The 22,256-nt window shown below is 43.8% G+C and overlaps 1 long non-coding RNA gene across 6 annotated transcripts in view; it reads left to right on the top strand.

Annotated features, from left to right (window-relative positions):
* The window catches only part of LOC125963349 (uncharacterized), a 344,783-nt gene extending 330,909 nt beyond the window's left edge, over positions 1-13,874 (top strand). For 3 of the 6 annotated variants that reach the window (XR_007475180.1, XR_007475179.1, XR_007475178.1), the window contains exon 2: positions 13,760-13,874. This is a non-coding gene — a long non-coding RNA (uncharacterized LOC125963349). Of the gene's footprint in view, positions 1-7,442; positions 7,558-13,759 lie in introns of those variants that run through there. The other 3 variants (XR_007475184.1, XR_007475182.1, XR_007475181.1) reach the window with 1 other exon arrangement.
* Positions 13,875-22,256: the final 8,382 nt, after the last annotated feature.

Here is a 22,256-nt window from a genome sequence, read left to right as displayed (position 1 = left end):
TATCACTGCTGCGTTAATGCCCCTGTACACACGCTTGATTCTCTTTCGCAGACATAGCAATCCATAGGTTTTAAGATAGTTACTAGTCAGATACATTCTTAGGCGTTTAATATGGGGTGTTGAGTCCATCACTTTGAGCAAGGAGTAGCTCTTGTCTATTACATATTTGGCTTAAGGAACTTTATCTGTGCTCATTTCAATCTCTGGTTTTATGCAGCACCCCAACTCACCTTTCCCCTTAAGCAAGCATAAGTTGGTTTCCTAAATTTGAGACCCTGTTCTATTTTGTAATTCAGTTCCTGTGTAGCGAAGTTTACATTCCGTGTATTAGTAATATCTTATGATGTTTCTTTTTCTGTGTGACTTATTTCAGTTAGAATCATCATACCTGAATCCAGTCATTATGCTGCTACGGGGCTGATGACATAGATTTCATTGCTGAGTGATATTGCATTGTACGTAAGTACCACAACTTCTTTATCCATTTTTCGCTTTCTGCAATATTGAACTTGTACCGTAAACGAGGTTCTTGTAAACAGAGCTGTCCCAAACTTTGGGGTGGCTCTGTCTTTTTGATTTTAATTTCCCTAAGCTATAGGACCATAAGTGGAATTGACCTAGGCTCTGTTGCTTTGTTTTTTAGATGTTTCAGGAAACACCATACACTTCTCCCGAGTGGCTGTTGGCAATGTACATCCCGCCCATCAGCATAACAAGGCTCCCAGTTCTCCATGGCCTGTCCTGCCTTTCTGGATCTTACACTTTTTTCAGATGGCCCTTTTGACCGGGGAGAAGTGAGAGTTCATTGTAGTGCAGATTTCCTTTGCAAGCTTGCTTGGTTGGCCAAAAAGGGCGTATGTGTTTTTTCCTGAATATATTCAGGAAAAAACGCATACGCCCTTTTTGGCCAAGTGCATCATTGTGGACGTTCTGCCTCTTTTCCTATGCTTTAAGTGCAATTCCAGTCTACCTCCTGAAATCGATTTCCTGCAATTCTGCCCCGCTTTCAAGTCCTCTTGGCAGCCTTACTTCAGTATGTTTTTGGACGATAGCTGTCATTTATAACTCTGCAGGTTTGTGAATTACAGTGCCCCTGAGCTCCTTTGTTCAACTCGCTTTCTTGTGAGCTGGCCGCAACACCGCAGGATTGCTTCAGGCCCTAATCTGGTTCCGGCACGGCACGCTGAGCCTTTGGTTAATACCTCTTCCTGGTGGGAAATGAGTTAAATTTGCCCGTCCAGACACCTCCAGCTAGTCTGTCATTTGTTCTCCCTATTCCTGTTCATCTTCCGCAGAAATTGCAAACTGGTCCAAACAGGAGGTTAAAGGCACTGACTCTCCAAGTCGAGAAAGTGTTACTAAAGCATCTGGAATGTTGCACCCGAGTACCAGGGGACTAGAACTGAGACGTATTGGAACACGTCTCCCGATCACACGGTTGATCATACTATGGGTTCCACATGCATGTTTTAGCTGAAGGAAGAATCTCTTAAACCTGGAGAGTTGAGACCCGTGGAATGGGTACCATGCAATATGACTTCAAACGGTCTTCATTTGCTCACCGAACCTCTCCAATCCTATCATTGCTGCATTTATGCCCCTGTACACACGCTTGATTCTCTTTCGGAGACATAGCAATCCATAGGTTTAAAATACTTACAAGTCAGGTACATTCTTAGGCGTTTAATATGGGGTGTTGAGTCCATTTCGTTGAGCAAGGAGTAGCTCTTGTGTATTACATATTTGGCTGAAGGAACTTTATCTGTGCTCATTTCAATCTCTGGTTTTATGCAGCACCCCAACTCACCTTTCCCATTAAGCAAGCATAAGTTGGTTTTCTAAATATGAGACCCTGTTCTGTTTTGTAATTCAGTTCCTGTGTAGCCAAATTTACATTCCGTGTATTAGTGACATCTTATGATGTTTCTTTTTCTGTGTGACTTATTTCAGTTAGAATCATCATACCTGAATCCACTCATTACGCTGCTACGGTCCTGATGACATAGATTTCATTGCTGAGTCATATTCAATTGTACATAATTACCACAACTTCTTTATCCATTTTTCACTTTCTGCGATATTGAACTAGTACTATAAACGAGGTTCTTGTAAACAGAGCTGTCCCAAACTTTGAGGTGGCTGTGTCTTTTTGATTTTAATATCCCTAAGCTATAGGACCATAAGTGGAAGTGCCCTAGGCTCTGTTCCTCTGTTTTTTAGATGCTTCAGGAAACACCATACACTTCTCCCGAGTGGCTGTTGGCAATTTACATCCCACCCTTCAGCATAACAAGGCTCCCAGTTCTCCATGGCCTGTCCTGCCTTTCTGGATTTTACAGATTTTTCCGATGGCCCTGTTGACCGGGGGGAAGTGAGACTTCATTGTAGTGCAGATTTCCTTTGCAAGCTTGCTTGGTTGGCCAAGAAGTGTGTATGCGTTTTTTCCTGAATATATTCAGGAAAAAACGCATACGCCCTTTTTGGCCAAGTGCATCATTGTGGACGTTCTGCCTCTTTTCCTATGCTTTAAATGCAATTCCAGTCTACCTCCTGAAATCGGTTTTCTGTAATTCTGCCCCGCTTTCAAGTCCTCTTGGCAGCCTTACTTCAGTATATTTTTGGACGATAGCTGTCATTTATAACTCTGCAGCTTTGTGAATTACAGTGCCCCTGAGCTCCTTTCTTCAACTTGCTTTCTTGTGAGCTGGCCGCAACACCGCAGGATTGCTTCAGGCCCTAATCTGGTTGCGGCCCGGCACGCTGAGCCTTTGGTTAATTCCTCTTCCTGGTGGGAAATGAGAGTTAAATTTGCCCGTTCAGACACCTCCAGCTAGTCTCTCATTGGTTCTCCCTATTCCTGTTCATTTTCCACAGAAATTGCAAACTGGGCCAAACAGGAGGTTAAAGGCACTGACTCTCCAAGTCGGGAGAGTGTTAGTAAAGCGTCTGGAATGTTGCACCCGAGTACCAGGGGACGAGAACTGAGACATATTGGAACACGTTTCCCAATCACACGGTTGATCATACTCTGGGTTCCACATGCATGATTTAGCTGAAGGAAGAATCCCTTAAACCTGGAGAGTTGAGACCCGTGGAATGGGTTCCATGCAACATGACTTCAAAGGGTCTTCATTTGCTCACCGAAACTCTCCAATCCTATCACTGCTGCGTTTATGCCCCTGTACACATGCTTGATTCTCTTTCGGAGCCATAGCGATCGATAGGTTTTAAGATACTTACTAGTCAGGTACATTCTTAGGCGTTTAATATGGGGTGTTGAGTCCATTTCGTTGAGCAAGGAGTAGCTCTTGTCTATTACATATTTGGCTTAAGGAACTTTATCTGTGCTTATTTCAATCTCTGGTTTTATGCAGCACCCCAACTCACCTTTCCCCTTAAGCAAGCATAAGTTGGTTTTCTAAATTTGAGACCCTGTTCTCTTTTGTAATCCAGTTCCTGTGTAGCCAAGTTTATATTCCGTGTATTAGTGATATCTTATGATGTTTCTTTTTCTGTGTGACTTATTTCAGTTAGAATCATCATACCTGAATCCACTCATTATGCTGCTACGGTCCTGATGACATAGATTTCATTGCTGAGTGATATTGCATTGTACGTAAGTACCACAACTTCTTTATCCATTTTTCACTTTCTGCGATATTGAACTTGTCCCATAAACGAGTTTCTTGTAAACAGAGCCGTCCCAAACTTTGGGGTGGCTGTGTCTTTTTGATTTTAATTTCCCTAAGCTATAGGACCATAAGTGGAAGTGCCGTAGGCTCTGTTGCTTTGTTTTTTAGATGTTTCAGGAAACACCATACACTTCTCCAGAGGGGCTGTTGGAAATATACATCCCGTCCATCAGCATAACAAGGCTCCCAATTCGCCATGGCCTGTCCTGCCTTTCTGGATTTTACACTTTTTTGAGATGGCCCTTTTGACCGGGGGGAAGAGAGACTTCATTGTAGTGCAGATTTCCTTTGCAAGCTTGCTTGGTTGGCCAAAAAGGGCATATGCGTTTTTTCCTGAATATATTCAGGAAAAAACACATACGCACATTTTGGCCAAGTGCATCATTGTCGACGTTCTGCCTCTTTTCCTATGCTTTAAATGCAATTCCAGTCTACCTCCTGAAATCGGTTTTCTGCAATTCTGCCCCGCTTTCAAGTCCTCTTGGCAGCCTTACTTCAGTATATTTTTGGACGATAGCTGTCATTTATAACTCTGCAGGTTTGTGAATTACAGTGCCCCTGAGCTCCTTTCTTCAACTCGCTTTCTTGGGAGCTGGCCGCAACACCGCAGGATTGCTTCAGGCCCTAATCTGGTTCCGGCACGGCACGCTGACCTTCGGTTAATTCCTCTTCCTGGTGGGAAATGAGAGTTAAATTTGCCCGTCCAGACACCTCCAGCTAGTCTCTCATTGGTTCTCCCTATTCCTGTTCATCTTCCGCAGAAATTGCAAACTGGGCCAAACAGGAGGTTAAAGGCTCTGACTCTCCAAGTCGGGAGAGTGTTAGTAAAGCGTCTGGAATGTTGCACCCGAGTACCAGGGGACGAGAACTGAGACATATTGGAACACGTCTCCGGATCACACGGTTGATCATACTCTGGGTTCCACATGCATGTTTTAGCTGAAGGAAGAATCCCTTAAACCTGGAGAGTTGAGACCCGTGGAATGGGTACCATGAATTATGACTTCAAAGGGTCTTCATTTGCTCACTGAACCTCTCCAATCCTATCACTGTTGCGTTTATGCCCCTGTACACACGCTTGATTCTCTTTCGGAGACATAGCGATCCATAGGTTTTAAGATAATTACTAGTCAGGTACATTCTTAGGCGTTTAATATGGGGTGTTGAGTCCATTTCGTTGAGCGAGGAGTAGCTCTTGTCTATTCCATATTTGGCTTAAGGAACTTTATCTGTGCTCATTTCAATCTCTGGTTTTATGCAGCACCTCAACTCACCTTTCCCCTTAAGCAAGCATAAGTTGGTTTTCTAAATTTGAGACCCAGTTCTATTTTGTATTCCAGTTCCTGTGTAGCCAAGTTTATATTCCGTGTATTAGTGATATCTTATGATGTTTCTTTTTCTGTGTGACTTATTTCAGTTAGAATCGTCATACCTGAATCCACTCATTATGCTGCTACGGGCCTGATGACATAGATTTCTTTGCTGAGTAATATTGCATTGTACGTAAGTACCACAACTTCTTTATCCATTTTTCACTTTCTGCGATATTGTACTTGTACCGTAAACAAGGTTCTTGTAAACAGAGCCGTCCCAAACTTAGGGGTGGCTGTGTCTTTTTGATTTTAATTTCCCTAAGCTATAGGACCATAAGTGGAAGTGCCCTAGGCTCTGTTGCTTTGTTTTTTAGATGTTTCAGGAAACAGCATACACTTCTCCCGAGTGGCTGTTGGCAATTTACATCCCGCCCATCAGCATAACAAGGCTCCCAGTTCTCCATGGCCTGTCCTGCCTTTCTGGATTTTACACTTTTTTCAGTTGGCCCTTTTGACCGGGCGGACGTGAGACTTCATTGTAGTGCAGATTTCCTTTGCAAGCTTGCTTGTTTGGCCAAGAAGTGTGTATGCGTTTTTTCCTGAATATATTCAGAAAAAAACGCATACGCCCTTTTTGGCCAAGTGCATCATTGTGGACGTTCTGCCTCTTTTCCTATGCTTTAAATGCAATTCCAGTCTACCTCCTGAAATCGGTTTCCTGTAATTCTGCCGCGCTTTCAAGTCCTCTTGGCAGCCTTACTTCAGTATATTTTTGGATGATAGCTGTCATTTATAACTCTGCAGCTTTGTGAATTACAGTGCCCCTGAGCTCCTTTCTTCAACTCGCTTTCTTGTGAGCTGGCCGCAACACCGCAGGATTGCTTCAGGCCCTAATCTGGTTCCGGCACGGCACGCTGAGCCTTTGGTTAATTCCTCTTCCTGGTGGGAAATGAGAGTTAAATTTGCCCGTTCAGACACCTCCAGCTAGTCTCTCATTGGTTCTCCCTATTCCTGTTCATCTTCCGCAGAAATTGCAAACTGGGCCAAACAGGAGGTTAAAGGCACTGACTCTCCAAGTCGGGAGAGTGTTAGTAAAGCGTCTGGAATGTTGCACCCGAGTACCAGGGGACGAGAACTGAGACTTATTGGAACACGTCTCCCAATCACACGGTTGATCATACTCTGGGTTCCACATGCATGATTTAGCTGAAGGAAGAATCCCTTAAACCTGGAGAGTTGAGACCCGTGGAATGGGTACCATGCAATATGACTTCAAAGGGTCTTCATTTGCTCACCGAATGTCTCCAATCCTATCATTGCTGCATTTATGCCCCTCTACACATGCTTGATTCTCTTTCGGAGCCATAGCGATCGATAGGTTTTAAGATACTTACTAGTCAGGTACATTCTTAGGTGTTTAATATGGGGTGTTGAGTCCATTTCGTTGAGCAAGGAGTAGCTCTTGTCTATACATATTTGGCTTAAGGAACTTTATCTGTGCTCATTTCAATCTCTGGTTTTATGCAGCACCCCAACTCACCTTTCCCCTTAAGCAAGCATAAGTTGGTTTTCTAAATTTGAGACCCTGTTCTCTTTTGTAATCCAGTTCCTGTGTAGCCAAGTTTACATTCCGTGTATTAGTGATATCTTATGATGTTTCTTTTTCTGTGTGACTTATTTCAGTTAGAATCATCATACCTGAATCCACTCATTATGCTGCTATGGGCCTGATGACATAGATTTCATTGCTGAGTGATATTGCATTGTACGTAAGTACCACAACTTCTTTATCCATTTTTCACTTTCTGCGATATTGTACTTGTACTGTAAACAAGGTTCTTGTAAACAGAGCCGTCCCAAACTTTGGGGTGGCTGTGTCTTTTTGATTTTAATTTCCCTAAGCTATAGGACCATAAGTGGAAGTGCCCTAGGCTCTGTTGCTTTGTTTTTTAGATGTTTCAGGAAACACCATACACTTCTCCCGAGTGGCTGTTGGCAATTTACATCCCGCCCATCAGCATAACAAGGCTCCCAGTTCTCCATGGCCTGTCCTGCCTTTCTGGATTTTACACTTTTTTCAGATGGCCCTTTTGACCGGGGGGAAGTGAGACTTCATTGTAGTGCAGATATCCTTTGCAAGCTTGTTTGGTTGGCCAAAAAGGGCATATGCGTTTTTTCCTGAATATACTCAGGAAAGAACGCATATGCCCTTTTTGGCCAAGTGCATCATTGTCGACGTTCTGCCTCTTTTCCTATGCTTTAAATTCAATTCCAGTCGATCTCCTGAAATCGGTTTCCTGCAATTCTGCCCCACTTTCAAGTCCTCTTGGCAGCCTTACTTCAGTATATTTTTGGACGATAGCTGTCATTTATAACTCTGCAGGTTTGTGAATTACAGTGCCCCTGAGCTCCTTTCTTCAACTCGCTTTCTTGTGAGCTGGCCGCAACACCGCAGGATGGCTTCAGGCCCTAATCTGGTTCCGGCACGGCACGCTGAGCCTTTGGTTAATTCCTCTTCCTGGTGGGAAATGAGAGTTAAATTTGCCCGTCCAGACACCTCCAGCTAGTCTCTCATTGGTTCTCCCTATTCCTGTTCATCTTCTGCAGAAATTGCAAACTGGGCCTAACAGGAGGTTAAAGGAACTGACTCTCCAAGTCGGGAGAGTATTAGTAAAGCGTCTGGAATGTTGCACCCGAGTACCAGGGGACGAAAACTGAGACATATTGGAACACGTCTCCCGATCACATGGTTGATCATACTCTGGGTTCCACATGCATGTTTCAGCTGAAGGAAGAATCCCTTAAACCTGGAGAGTTTTGACCCGTGGAATGAGTACCATGCAATACGACTTCAAAGGGTCTTCGTTCGCTCACCGAACCTCTCCAATACTATCACTGCTGCGTTAATGCCCCTGTACACACGCTTGATTCTCTTTCGCAGACATAGCAATCCATAGGTTTTAAGATAGTTACTAGTCAGATACATTCTTAGGCGTTTAATATGGGGTGTTGAGTCCATCACTTTGAGCAAGGAGTAGCTCTTGTCTATTACATATTTGGCTTAAGGAACTTTATCTGTGCTCATTTCAATCTCTGGTTTTATGCAGCACCCCAACTCACCTTTCCCCTTAAGCAAGCATAAGTTGGTTTCCTAAATTTGAGACCCTGTTCTATTTTGTAATTCAGTTCCTGTGTAGCGAAGTTTACATTCCGTGTATTAGTAATATCTTATGATGTTTCTTTTTCTGTGTGACTTATTTCAGTTAGAATCATCATACCTGAATCCAGTCATTATGCTGCTACGGGGCTGATGACATAGATTTCATTGCTGAGTGATATTGCATTGTACGTAAGTACCACAACTTCTTTATCCATTTTTCGCTTTCTGCAATATTGAACTTGTACCGTAAACGAGGTTCTTGTAAACAGAGCTGTCCCAAACTTTGGGGTGGCTCTGTCTTTTTGATTTTAATTTCCCTAAGCTATAGGACCATAAGTGGAATTGACCTAGGCTCTGTTGCTTTGTTTTTTAGATGTTTCAGGAAACACCATACACTTCTCCCGAGTGGCTGTTGGCAATGTACATCCCGCCCATCAGCATAACAAGGCTCCCAGTTCTCCATGGCCTGTCCTGCCTTTCTGGATCTTACACTTTTTTCAGATGGCCCTTTTGACCGGGGAGAAGTGAGAGTTCATTGTAGTGCAGATTTCCTTTGCAAGCTTGCTTGGTTGGCCAAAAAGGGCGTATGTGTTTTTTCCTGAATATATTCAGGAAAAAACGCATACGCCCTTTTTGGCCAAGTGCATCATTGTGGACGTTCTGCCTCTTTTCCTATGCTTTAAGTGCAATTCCAGTCTACCTCCTGAAATCGATTTCCTGCAATTCTGCCCCGCTTTCAAGTCCTCTTGGCAGCCTTACTTCAGTATATTTTTGGACGATAGCTGTCATTTATAACTCTGCAGGTTTGTGAATTACAGTGCCCCTGAGCTCCTTTGTTCAACTCGCTTTCTTGTGAGCTGGCCGCAACACCGCAGGATTGCTTCAGGCCCTAATCTGGTTCCGGCACGGCACGCTGAGCCTTTGGTTAATACCTCTTCCTGGTGGGAAATGAGAGTTAAATTTGCCCGTCCAGACACCTCCAGCTAGTCTGTCATTTGTTCTCCCTATTCCTGTTCATCTTCCGCAGAAATTGCAAACTGGTCCAAACAGGAGGTTAAAGGCACTGACTCTCCAAGTCGAGAAAGTGTTACTAAAGCATCTGGAATGTTGCACCCGAGTACCAGGGGACTAGAACTGAGACGTATTGGAACACGTCTCCCGATCACACGGTTGATCATACTATGGGTTCCACATGCATGTTTTAGCTGAAGGAAGAATCTCTTAAACCTGGAGAGTTGAGACCCGTGGAATGGGTACCATGCAATATGACTTCAAAGGGTCTTCATTTGCTCACCGAACCTCTCCAATCCTATCATTGCTGCATTTATGCCCCTGTACACACGCTTGATTCTCTTTCGGAGACATAGCAATCCATAGGTTTAAAATACTTACAAGTCAGGTACATTCTTAGGCGTTTAATATGGGGTGTTGAGTCCATTTCGTTGAGCAAGGAGTAGCTCTTGTGTATTAAATATTTGGCTGAAGGAACTTTATCTGTGCTCATTTCAATCTCTGGTTTTATGCAGCACCCCAACTCACCTTTCCCATTAAGCAAGCATAAGTTGGTTTTCTAAATATGAGACCCTGTTCTGTTTTGTAATTCAGTTCCTGTGTAGCCAAATTTACATTCCGTGTATTAGTGACATCTTATGATGTTTCTTTTTCTGTGTGACTTATTTCAGTTAGAATCATCATACCTGAATCCACTCATTATGCTGCTACGGTCCTGATGACATAGATTTCATTGCTGAGTGATATTGCATTGTACGTAAGTACCACAACTTCTTTATCCATTTTTCACTTTCTGCGATATTGAACTTGTCCCATAAACGAGTTTCTTGTAAACAGAGCCGTCCCAAACTTTGGGGTGGCTGTGTCTTTTTGATTTTAATTTCCCTAAGCTATAGGACCATAAGTGGAAGTGCCGTAGGCTCTGTTGCTTTGTTTTTTAGATGTTTCAGGAAACACCATACACTTCTCCAGAGGGGCTGTTGGAAATATACATCCCGCCCATCAGCATAACAAGGCTCCCAATTCGCCATGGCCTGTCCTGCCTTTCTGGATTTTACACTTTTTTGAGATGGCCCTTTTGACCGGGGGGAAGAGAGACTTCATTGTAGTGCAGATTTCCTTTGCAAGCTTGCTTGGTTGGCCAAAAAGGGCATATGCGTTTTTTCCTGAATATATTCAGGAAAAAACACATACGCACATTTTGGCCAAGTGCATCATTGTCGACGTTCTGCCTCTTTTCCTATGCTTTAAATGCAATTCCAGTCTACCTCCTGAAATCGGTTTTCTGCAATTCTGCCCCGCTTTCAAGTCCTCTTGGCAGCCTTACTTCAGTATATTTTTGGACGATAGCTGTCATTTATAACTCTGCAGGTTTGTGAATTACAGTGCCCCTGAGCTCCTTTCTTCAACTCGCTTTCTTGGGAGCTGGCCGCAACACCGCAGGATTGCTTCAGGCCCTAATCTGGTTCCGGCACGGCACGCTGACCTTCGGTTAATTCCTCTTCCTGGTGGGAAATGAGAGTTAAATTTGCCCGTCCAGACACCTCCAGCTAGTCTCTCATTGGTTCTCCCTATTCCTGTTCATCTTCCGCAGAAATTGCAAACTGGGCCAAACAGGAGGTTAAAGGCTCTGACTCTCCAAGTCGGGAGAGTGTTAGTAAAGCGTCTGGAATGTTGCACCCGAGTACCAGGGGACGAGAACTGAGACATATTGGAACACGTCTCCGGATCACACGGTTGATCATACTCTGGGTTCCACATGCATGTTTTAGCTGAAGGAAGAATCCCTTAAACCTGGAGAGTTGAGACCCGTGGAATGGGTACCATGAATTATGACTTCAAAGGGTCTTCATTTGCTCACTGAACCTCTCCAATCCTATCACTGTTGCGTTTATGCCCCTGTACACACGCTTGATTCTCTTTCGGAGACATAGCGATCCATAGGTTTTAAGATAATTACTAGTCAGGTACATTCTTAGGCGTTTAATATGGGGTGTTGAGTCCATTTCGTTGAGCGAGGAGTAGCTCTTGTCTATTCCATATTTGGCTTAAGGAACTTTATCTGTGCTCATTTCAATCTCTGGTTTTATGCAGCACCTCAACTCACCTTTCCCCTTAAGCAAGCATAAGTTGGTTTTCTAAATTTGAGACCCAGTTCTATTTTGTATTCCAGTTCCTGTGTAGCCAAGTTTATATTCCGTGTATTAGTGATATCTTATGATGTTTCTTTTTCTGTGTGACTTATTTCAGTTAGAATCGTCATACCTGAATCCACTCATTATGCTGCTACGGGCCTGATGACATAGATTTCTTTGCTGAGTAATATTGCATTGTACGTAAGTACCACAACTTCTTTATCCATTTTTCACTTTCTGCGATATTGTACTTGTACCGTAAACAAGGTTCTTGTAAACAGAGCCGTCCCAAACTTAGGGGTGGCTGTGTCTTTTTGATTTTAATTTCCCTAAGCTATAGGACCATAAGTGGAAGTGCCCTAGGCTCTGTTGCTTTGTTTTTTAGATGTTTCAGGAAACAGCATACACTTCTCCCGAGTGGCTGTTGGCAATTTACATCCCGCCCATCAGCATAACAAGGCTCCCAGTTCTCCATGGCCTGTCCTGCCTTTCTGGATTTTACACTTTTTTCAGTTGGCCCTTTTGACCGGGCGGACGTGAGACTTCATTGTAGTGCAGATTTCCTTTGCAAGCTTGCTTGTTTGGCCAAGAAGTGTGTATGCGTTTTTTCCTGAATATATTCAGAAAAAAACGCATACGCCCTTTTTGGCCAAGTGCATCATTGTGGACGTTCTGCCTCTTTTCCTATGCTTTAAATGCAATTCCAGTCTACCTCCTGAAATCGGTTTCCTGTAATTCTGCCGCGCTTTCAAGTCCTCTTGGCAGCCTTACTTCAGTATATTTTTGGATGATAGCTGTCATTTATAACTCTGCAGCTTTGTGAATTACAGTGCCCCTGAGCTCCTTTCTTCAACTCGCTTTCTTGTGAGCTGGCCGCAACACCGCAGGATTGCTTCAGGCCCTAATCTGGTTCCGGCACGGCACGCTGAGCCTTTGGTTAATTCCTCTTCCTGGTGGGAAATGAGAGTTAAATTTGCCCGTTCAGACACCTCCAGCTAGTCTCTCATTGGTTCTCCCTATTCCTGTTCATCTTCCGCAGAAATTGCAAACTGGGCCAAACAGGAGGTTAAAGGCACTGACTCTCCAAGTCGGGAGAGTGTTAGTAAAGCGTCTGGAATGTTGCACCCGAGTACCAGGGGACGAGAACTGAGACTTATTGGAACACGTCTCCCAATCACACGGTTGATCATACTCTGGGTTCCACATGCATGATTTAGCTGAAGGAAGAATCCCTTAAACCTGGAGAGTTGAGACCCGTGGAATGGGTACCATGCAATATGACTTCAAAGGGTCTTCATTTGCTCACCGAATGTCTCCAATCCTATCATTGCTGCATTTATGCCCCTCTACACATGCTTGATTCTCTTTCGGAGCCATAGCGATCGATAGGTTTTAAGATACTTACTAGTCAGGTACATTCTTAGGTGTTTAATATGGGGTGTTGAGTCCATTTCGTTGAGCAAGGAGTAGCTCTTGTCTATACATATTTGGCTTAAGGAACTTTATCTGTGCTCATTTCAATCTCTGGTTTTATGCAGCACCCCAACTCACCTTTCCCCTTAAGCAAGCATAAGTTGGTTTTCTAAATTTGAGACCCTGTTCTCTTTTGTAATCCAGTTCCTGTGTAGCCAAGTTTACATTCCGTGTATTAGTGATATCTTATGATGTTTCTTTTTCTGTGTGACTTATTTCAGTTAGAATCATCATACCTGAATCCACTCATTATGCTGCTATGGGCCTGATGACATAGATTTCATTGCTGAGTGATATTGCATTGTACGTAAGTACCACAACTTCTTTATCCATTTTTCACTTTCTGCGATATTGTACTTGTACTGTAAACAAGGTTCTTGTAAACAGAGCCGTCCCAAACTTTGGGGTGGCTGTGTCTTTTTGATTTTAATTTCCCTAAGCTATAGGACCATAAGTGGAAGTGCCCTAGGCTCTGTTGCTTTGTTTTTTAGATGTTTCAGGAAACACCATACACTTCTCCCGAGTGGCTGTTGGCAATTTACATCCCGCCCATCAGCATAACAAGGCTCCCAGTTCTCCATGGCCTGTCCTGCCTTTCTGGATTTTACACTTTTTTCAGATGGCCCTTTTGACCGGGGGGAAGTGAGACTTCATTGTAGTGCAGATATCCTTTGCAAGCTTGTTTGGTTGGCCAAAAAGGGCATATGCGTTTTTTCCTGAATATACTCAGGAAAGAACGCATATGCCCTTTTTGGCCAAGTGCATCATTGTCGACGTTCTGCCTCTTTTCCTATGCTTTAAATTCAATTCCAGTCGATCTCCTGAAATCGGTTTCCTGCAATTCTGCCCCACTTTCAAGTCCTCTTGGCAGCCTTACTTCAGTATATTTTTGGACGATAGCTGTCATTTATAACTCTGCAGGTTTGTGAATTACAGTGCCCCTGAGCTCCTTTCTTCAACTCGCTTTCTTGTGAGCTGGCCGCAACACCGCAGGATGGCTTCAGGCCCTAATCTGGTTCCGGCACGGCACGCTGAGCCTTTGGTTAATTCCTCTTCCTGGTGGGAAATGAGAGTTAAATTTGCCCGTCCAGACACCTCCAGCTAGTCTCTCATTGGTTCTCCCTATTCCTGTTCATCTTCTGCAGAAATTGCAAACTGGGCCTAACAGGAGGTTAAAGGAACTGACTCTCCAAGTCGGGAGAGTATTAGTAAAGCGTCTGGAATGTTGCACCCGAGTACCAGGGGACGAAAACTGAGACATATTGGAACACGTCTCCCGATCACATGGTTGATCATACTCTGGGTTCCACATGCATGTTTCAGCTGAAGGTAGAATCCCTTAAACCTGGAGAGTTTTGACCCTTGGAATGAGTACCATGCAATACGACTTCAAAGGGTCTTCGTTCGCTCACCGAACCTCTCCAATACTATCACTGCTGCGTTAATGCCCCTGTACACACGCTTGATTCTCTTTCGCAGACATAGCAATCCATAGGTTTTAAGATAGTTACTAGTCAGATACATTCTTAGGCGTTTAATATGGGGTGTTGAGTCCATCACTTTGAGCAAGGAGTAGCTCTTGTCTATTACATATTTGGCTTAAGGAACTTTATCTGTGCTCATTTCAATCTCTGGTTTTATGCAGCACCCCAACTCACCTTTCCCCTTAAGCAAGCATAAGTTGGTTTCCTAAATTTGAGACCCTGTTCTATTTTGTAATTCAGTTCCTGTGTAGCGAAGTTTACATTCCGTGTATTAGTAATATCTTATGATGTTTCTTTTTCTGTGTGACTTATTTCAGTTAGAATCATCATACCTGAATCCAGTCATTATGCTGCTACGGGGCTGATGACATAGATTTCATTGCTGAGTGATATTGCATTGTACGTAAGTACCACAACTTCTTTATCCATTTTTCGCTTTCTGCAATATTGAACTTGTACCGTAAACGAGGTTCTTGTAAACAGAGCTGTCCCAAACTTTGGGGTGGCTCTGTCTTTTTGATTTTAATTTCCCTAAGCTATAGGACCATAAGTGGAATTGACCTAGGCTCTGTTGCTTTGTTTTTTAGATGTTTCAGGAAACACCATACACTTCTCCCGAGTGGCTGTTGGCAATGTACATCCCGCCCATCAGCATAACAAGGCTCCCAGTTCTCCATGGCCTGTCCTGCCTTTCTGGATCTTACACTTTTTTCAGATGGCCCTTTTGACCGGGGAGAAGTGAGAGTTCATTGTAGTGCAGATTTCCTTTGCAAGCTTGCTTGGTTGGCCAAAAAGGGCGTATGTGTTTTTTCCTGAATATATTCAGGAAAAAACGCATACGCCCTTTTTGGCCAAGTGCATCATTGTGGACGTTCTGCCTCTTTTCCTATGCTTTAAGTGCAATTCCAGTCTACCTCCTGAAATCGATTTCCTGCAATTCTGCCCCGCTTTCAAGTCCTCTTGGCAGCCTTACTTCAGTATATTTTTGGACGATAGCTGTCATTTATAACTCTGCAGGTTTGTGAATTACAGTGCCCCTGAGCTCCTTTGTTCAACTCGCTTTCTTGTGAGCTGGCCGCAACACCGCAGGATTGCTTCAGGCCCTAATCTGGTTCCGGCACGGCACGCTGAGCCTTTGGTTAATACCTCTTCCTGGTGGGAAATGAGAGTTAAATTTGCCCGTCCAGACACCTCCAGCTAGTCTGTCATTTGTTCTCCCTATTCCTGTTCATCTTCCGCAGAAATTGCAAACTGGTCCAAACAGGAGGTTAAAGGCACTGACTCTCCAAGTCGAGAAAGTGTTACTAAAGCATCTGGAATGTTGCACCCGAGTACCAGGGGACTAGAACTGAGACGTATTGGAACACGTCTCCCGATCACACGGTTGATCATACTATGGGTTCCACATGCATGTTTTAGCTGAAGGAAGAATCTCTTAAACCTGGAGAGTTGAGACCCGTGGAATGGGTACCATGCAATATGACTTCAAACGGTCTTCATTTGCTCACCGAACCTCTCCAATCCTATCATTGCTGCATTTATGCCCCTGTACACACGCTTGATTCTCTTTCGGAGACATAGCAATCCATAGGTTTAAAATACTTACAAGTCAGGTACATTCTTAGGCGTTTAATATGGGGTGTTGAGTCCATTTCGTTGAGCAAGGAGTAGCTCTTGTGTATTACATATTTGGCTGAAGGAACTTTATCTGTGCTCATTTCAATCTCTGGTTTTATGCAGCACCCCAACTCACCTTTCCCATTAAGCAAGCATAAGTTGGTTTTCTAAATATGAGACCCTGTTCTGTTTTGTAATTCAGTTCCTGTGTAGCCAAATTTACATTCCGTGTATTAGTGACATCTTATGATGTTTCTTTTTCTGTGTGACTTATTTCAGTTAGAATCATCATACCTGAATCCACTCATTACGCTGCTACGGTCCTGATGACATAGATTTCATTGCTGAGTCATATTCAATTGTACATAATTACCACAACTTCTTTATCCATTTTTCACTTTCTGCGATATTGAACTAGTACTATAAACGAGGTTCTTGTAAACAGAGCTGTCCCAAACTTTGAGGTGGCTGTGTCTTTTTGATTTTAATATCCCTAAGCTATAGGACCATAAGTGGAAGTGCCCTAGGCTCTGTTCCTCTGTTTTTTAGATGCTTCAGGAAACACCATACACTTCTCCCGAGTGGCTGTTGGCAATTTACATCCTGCCCATCAGCATAACAAGGCTCCCAGTTCTCCATGGCCTGTCCTGCCTTTCTGGATTTTACACTTTTTTCATATGGCCCTTTTGACCGGGGGGAAGTGAGACTTCATTGTAGTGCAGATTTCCTTTGCAAGCTTGCTTGGTTGGCCAAAAAGGGCGTATGCGTTTTTTCCTGAATATTTTCAGGAAAAAATGCATACGCCCTTTTTGGCCAAGTGCATCATTGTCGTCGTTCGGCCTCTTTTCCTATGCTTTAAATGCAATTCCAGTCTACCTCCTGAAATCGGTTTCCTGCAATTCTGCCCCGCTTTCAAGTCCTCTTGGCAGCCTTACTTCAGTATATTTTTGGACGATAGCTGTCATTTATAGCTCTGCAGGTTTGTGAATTACAGTGCCCCTGAGCTCCTTTCTTCAACTCGCTTTCTTGTGAGCTGGCCGCAACACCGCAGGATTGCTTCAGGCCATAGTCTTCTTCCGGCACGGCCCGCTGAGCCTTTGGTTAATTCCTCTTCCTGGTGGGAAATGAGAGTTAAATTTGCCCATCCAGAAACCTCCAGCTAGTCTCTCATTGGTTCTCCCTATTCCTGTTCATCTTCCGCAGAAATTGCAAACTGGGCCAAACAGGAGGTTAAAGGCACTGACTCTCCAAGTCGGGAGAGTGTTAGTAAAGCGTCTGGAATGTTGCACCCGAGTACCAGGGGACGAGAACTGAGACATATTGGAACACGTCTCCCGATCACACGATTGATCATACTCTGGGTTCCACATGTATGATTTAGCTGAAGGAAGAATCCTTTAAACCTGGAGAGTTGAGACCCGTGGAATGGGTACCATGCAATATGACTTCAAAGGGTCTTCATTTGCTCACCGAACCTCTCCAATCCTATCACTGCTGCGTTTATACCCCTGTACACACGCTTGATTCTCTTTCGGAGACATAGCGATCCATAGGTTTTAAGATACTTACTAGTCAGGTACATTCTTAGGCGTTTAATATGGGGTGTTGAGTCCATTTCGTTGAGCAAGGAGTAGCTCTTGTCTATTCCATATTTGGCTTAAGGAACTTTATCTGTGCTCATTTCAATCTCTGGTTTTATGCAGCACCCCAACTCACCTTTCCCCTTAAGCAAGCATAAGTTGGTTTTCTAAATTTGAGACCCTGTTCTGTTTTGTAATCCAGTTCCTGTGTAGCCAAGTTTACATTCCGTGTATTAGTGATATCTTATGATGTTTCATTTTCTTGTGACTTATTTCTGTTAGAATCATCATACCTGAATCCACTCATTATGCTGCTACGGGCCTGATGACATAGATTTCATTGCTGAGTGATATTGCATTGTACGTAAGTACCACAACTTCTTTATCCATTTTTCACTTTCTGCGATATTGAACTTGTCCCGTAAACGAGTTTCTTGTAAACAGAGCCGTCCCAAACTTTGGGGTGGCTGTGTCTTTTTGATTTTAATTTCCCTAAGCTATAGGACCATAAGTGGAAGTGCCCTAGGCTCTGTTGCTTTGTTTTTTAGATGTTTCAGGAAACACCATACACTTCTCCCGAGTGGCTGTTGGCAATTTACATCCCGCCCATCAGCATAACAAGTCTCCCAGTTCTCCATGGCCTGTCCTGCCTTTCTGGATTTTACACTTTTTTCAAATGGCCCTTTTGACCGGGGGGAAGTGAGACTTCATTGTAGTGCAGATTTCCTTTGCAAGCTTGCTTGGTTGGCCAAAAAGGGCGTATGCGTTTTTTCCTGAATATATTCAAGAAAAAACGCATACGCCCTTTTTGGCCAAGTGCATCATTGTCGATGTTCTGCCTGTTTTCCTATGCTTTAAATGCAATTCCAGTCTACCTCCTGAAATCGGTTTCCTGCAATTCTGCCCCGCTTTCAAGTCCTCTTGGCAGCCTTACTTCAGTATATTTTTGGACGATAGCTGTCATTTATAACTCTGCAGGTTTGTGAATTACAGTGCCCCTGAGCTCCTTTCTTCAACTCGCTTTCTTGGGAGCTGGCCGCAACACCACAGGATTGCTTCAGGCCCTAATCTGGTTCCGGCATGGCCCGCTGAGCCTTTGGTTAATTCCTCTTCCTGGTGGGAAATGAGAGTTAAATTTGCCCGTCCAGACACCTCCAGCTAGTCTCTCATTGGTCCTCCCTATTCCTGTTCATCTTCCGCAGAAATTGCAAACTGGGCCAAACAGGAGGTTAAAGGCACTGACTCTCCAAGTCGGGAGAGTGTTAGTAAAGCATCTGGAATGTTGCACCCGAGTACCAAGGACGAGAACTGAGACATATTGGAACACGTCTCCCGATCACATGGTTGATCATACTCTGGGTTCCACATGCATGATTTAGCTGAAGGAAGAATCCCTTAAACCTGGAGAGTTGAGACCCGTGGAATGGGTACCATGCAGTATGACTTCAAAGGGTCTTCATTTGCTCACCGAACCTCTCCAATCCTATAACTGCTGCGTTTATGCCCCTGTACACACGCTTGATTCTCTTTCGGAGACATAGCAATCCATAGCTTTTAATATACTTACTAGTCAGGTATATTCTTAGGCGTTTAATATGGGGTGTTGAGTCCATTTCGTTGAGCAAGGAGTAGCTCTTGTCTATTACATATTTGGCTTAAGGAACTTTATCTGTGCTCATTTCAATCTCTGGTTTTATGCAGCACCCCAACTCACCTTTCCCCTTAAGCAAGCATAAGTTGGTTTTCTATATTTGAGACCCTATTCTGTTTTGTAATTCAGTTTCTGTGTAGCCAAGTTTACATTCCGTGTATTAGTGATATCTTATGATGTTTCTTTTTCTTGTGACTTATTTCAGTTAGAATCATCATACCTGAATCCACTCATTATGCTGCTACGGGCCTGATGACATAGATTTCATTGCTGAGTGATATTGCATTGTACGTAAGTACCAAAACTTCTTTATCCATTTTTCACTTTCTGCGATATTGAACTTGTCCCGTAAACGAGGTTCTTGTAAGCAGAGCCGTCCCAAACTTTGGGGTGGCTGTGTCTTTTAGATTTTAATTTCCCTAAGCTGTAGGACCATAAGTGGAAGTGCCCTAGGCTCTTTTGCTTTGTTTCTAAAAGTTTCAGGAAACACCATACACTTCTCCCAAGCGGCTGTTGGCAATTTACATCCCGCCCATCAGCATAACAAGGCTCCCAGTTCTTCATGGCCTGTCCTGCCTTTCTGGATTTTACACTTTTTTCAGATGGCCGTTTTTAAAGGGGGGAAGTGAAACTTTATTGTAGTGCAGATTTCCTTTGCAAGCTTGCTTGGTTGGCCAAAAAGGGCGTATGCGTTTTTTCCTGAATATATTCAGGAAAAAACTCATACGCCCTTTTTGGCCAAGTGCATCATTGTCGACGTTCTGCCTCTTTTCCTATGCTTTAAATGCAATTCCAGTCTACCTCCTGAAATCGTATTCCTGCAATTCTGCCCCGCTTTCAAGTCCTCTTGGCAGCCTTACTTCAGTATATTTTTGGACGATAGCTGTCATTTATAACTCTGCAGGTTTGTGAATTACAGTGCCCCTGAACTCCTTTCTTCAACTCGCTTTCTTGTGAGCTGGCCGCAACACCGCAGGATTGTTTCAGGCCCTAATCTGGTTCCGGCACGGCACGCTGAGCGTTTGGTTAATTCCTCTTCCTGGTGGGAAATGAGAGTTAAATTTGCCCGTCCAGACACCTCCAGCTAGTCTCTCATTGGTTCTCCCTATTCCTGTTCATCTTCCGCAGAAATTGCAAACTGGGCCAAAAGGAGGTTAAAGGCAGTGACTCTCCAAGTCGGGAGAGTGTTAGTAAAGCGTCTGGAATGTTGCACCCGAGTACCAGGGGACGAGAACTGAGACATATTGGAACACGTCTCCCGATCACACGGTTGATCATACTCTGGGTTCCACATGCCTGATTTAGCTGAAGGAAGAATCCCTTAAACCTGGAGAGTTGAGACCCGTGGAATGGGTACCATGTAATATGACTTCAAAGGGTCTTCATTTGCTCACCGAACTTCTCCAATCCTATCACTGCTGCGTTTATGCCCCTGTACACATGCTTGATTCTCTTTCGGAGACATAGCGATCCATAGGTTTTAAGATACTTACTAGTCAGGTACATTCTTAGGCGTTTAATATGGGGTGTTGAGTCCATTTCGTTGAGCAAAGAGTAGCTCTTGTCTATTACATATTTGGCTTCAGGAACTTTATCTGTGCTCATTTCAATCTCTGGTTTTATGCAGCACCCCAACTCACCTTTCCCCTTAAGCAAGCATAAGTTGGTTTTCTAAATTTGAGACCCTGTTCTGTTTTGTAATCCAGTTCCTGTGTAGCCAAGTTTACATTCCGTGTATTAGTGATATCTTATGATGTTTCTTTTTCTGTGTGACTTATTTCAGTTACAATCATCATACCTGAATCCACTCATTATGCTGCTATGGGCCTGATGACATAGATTTCATTGCTGAGTGATATTGCATGGTACGTAAGTACCACAACTGCTTTATCCATTTTTCACGTTCTGCGATATTGAACTTGTCCCGTAAACGAGTTTCTTGTAAACAGAGCCGTCCCAAACTTTGGGGTGGCTGTGTCTTTTTGATTTTAATTTCCCTAAGCTATAGGACCATAAGTGGAAGTGCCCTAGGCTCTGTTGCTTTGTTTCTTAGATGTTTCTGGAAACAACAAACACTTCTCCCGAGTGGCTGTTGGCAATTTACATCCCGCCCATCAGCATAACAAGTCTCCCAGTTCTCCATGGCCTGTCCTGCCTTTCTGGATTTTACACTTTTTTCAGATGGCCCTTGTGACCGGGGGGAAGTGAGACTTCATTGTAGTGCAGATTTCCTTTGCAAGCTTGCTTGGTTGGCCAAAAAGGGCGTATGCGTTTTTTCCTGAATATATTCAAAAAAAAACGCATACGCACTTTTTGGCCAAGTACATCATTGTCGACGTTCTGCCTCTTTTCCTATGCTTTAAATGCAATTCCAGTCTACCTCCTGAAATCGGTTTCCTGCAATTCTGCCCCGCTTTCAAGTCCTCTTGGCAGCCTTACTTCAGTATATTTTTGGACGATAGCTGTCATTTATAACTCTGCAGCTTTGTGAATTACAGTGCCCCTGAGCTCCTTTCTTCAACTCGCTTTCTTGTGAGCTGGCCGCAACACCGCAGGATTGCTTCAGGCCCTAATCTGGTTCCGGCACGGCACGCTGAGCCTTTGGTTAATTCCTCTTCCTGGTGGGAAATGAGAGTTAAATTTGCCAGTCCAGACACCTCCAGCTAGTCTCTCATTGTTTCTCTCTATTCCTGTTCATCTTCCGCAGAAATTGCAAACCGGGCCAAACAGGAGGTTAAAGGCACTGAGTCTCCAAGTCGGGAGAGTGTTAGTAAAGCGTCTGGAATGTTGCACCCGAGTACCAGGGGACGAGAACTGAGACATATTGGAACACGTCTCCCGATCACACGGTTGATCATACTCTGGGTTCCACATGCATGTTTTACCTGAAGGAAGAATCCCTTAAACCTGGAGAGTTGAGACCGTGGAATGGGTACCATGCAATATGACTTCAAAGGGTCTTCATTTGCTCACCGAACCTCTCCAATCCTATCACTGCTGCGTTTATGCCCCTGTACACACGTTTGATTCTCTTTCGGAGACATAGCGATCCATAGGTTTTAAGATACTTACTAGTCAGGTACATTCTTAGGCGTTTAATATGGGGTGTTGAGTCCATTTCGCTGAGCAAGGAGTAGCTC

The sequence above is a fragment of the Orcinus orca genome, unplaced genomic scaffold (genome assembly GCF_937001465.1).
Source record: "Orcinus orca unplaced genomic scaffold, mOrcOrc1.1 scaffold_93, whole genome shotgun sequence".
NCBI lineage: Eukaryota > Metazoa > Chordata > Mammalia > Artiodactyla > Delphinidae > Orcinus > Orcinus orca.
The sequence above is the reverse complement of the archived record's forward strand: the minus strand, read 5'-3'. Positions and strand labels throughout refer to the sequence as shown.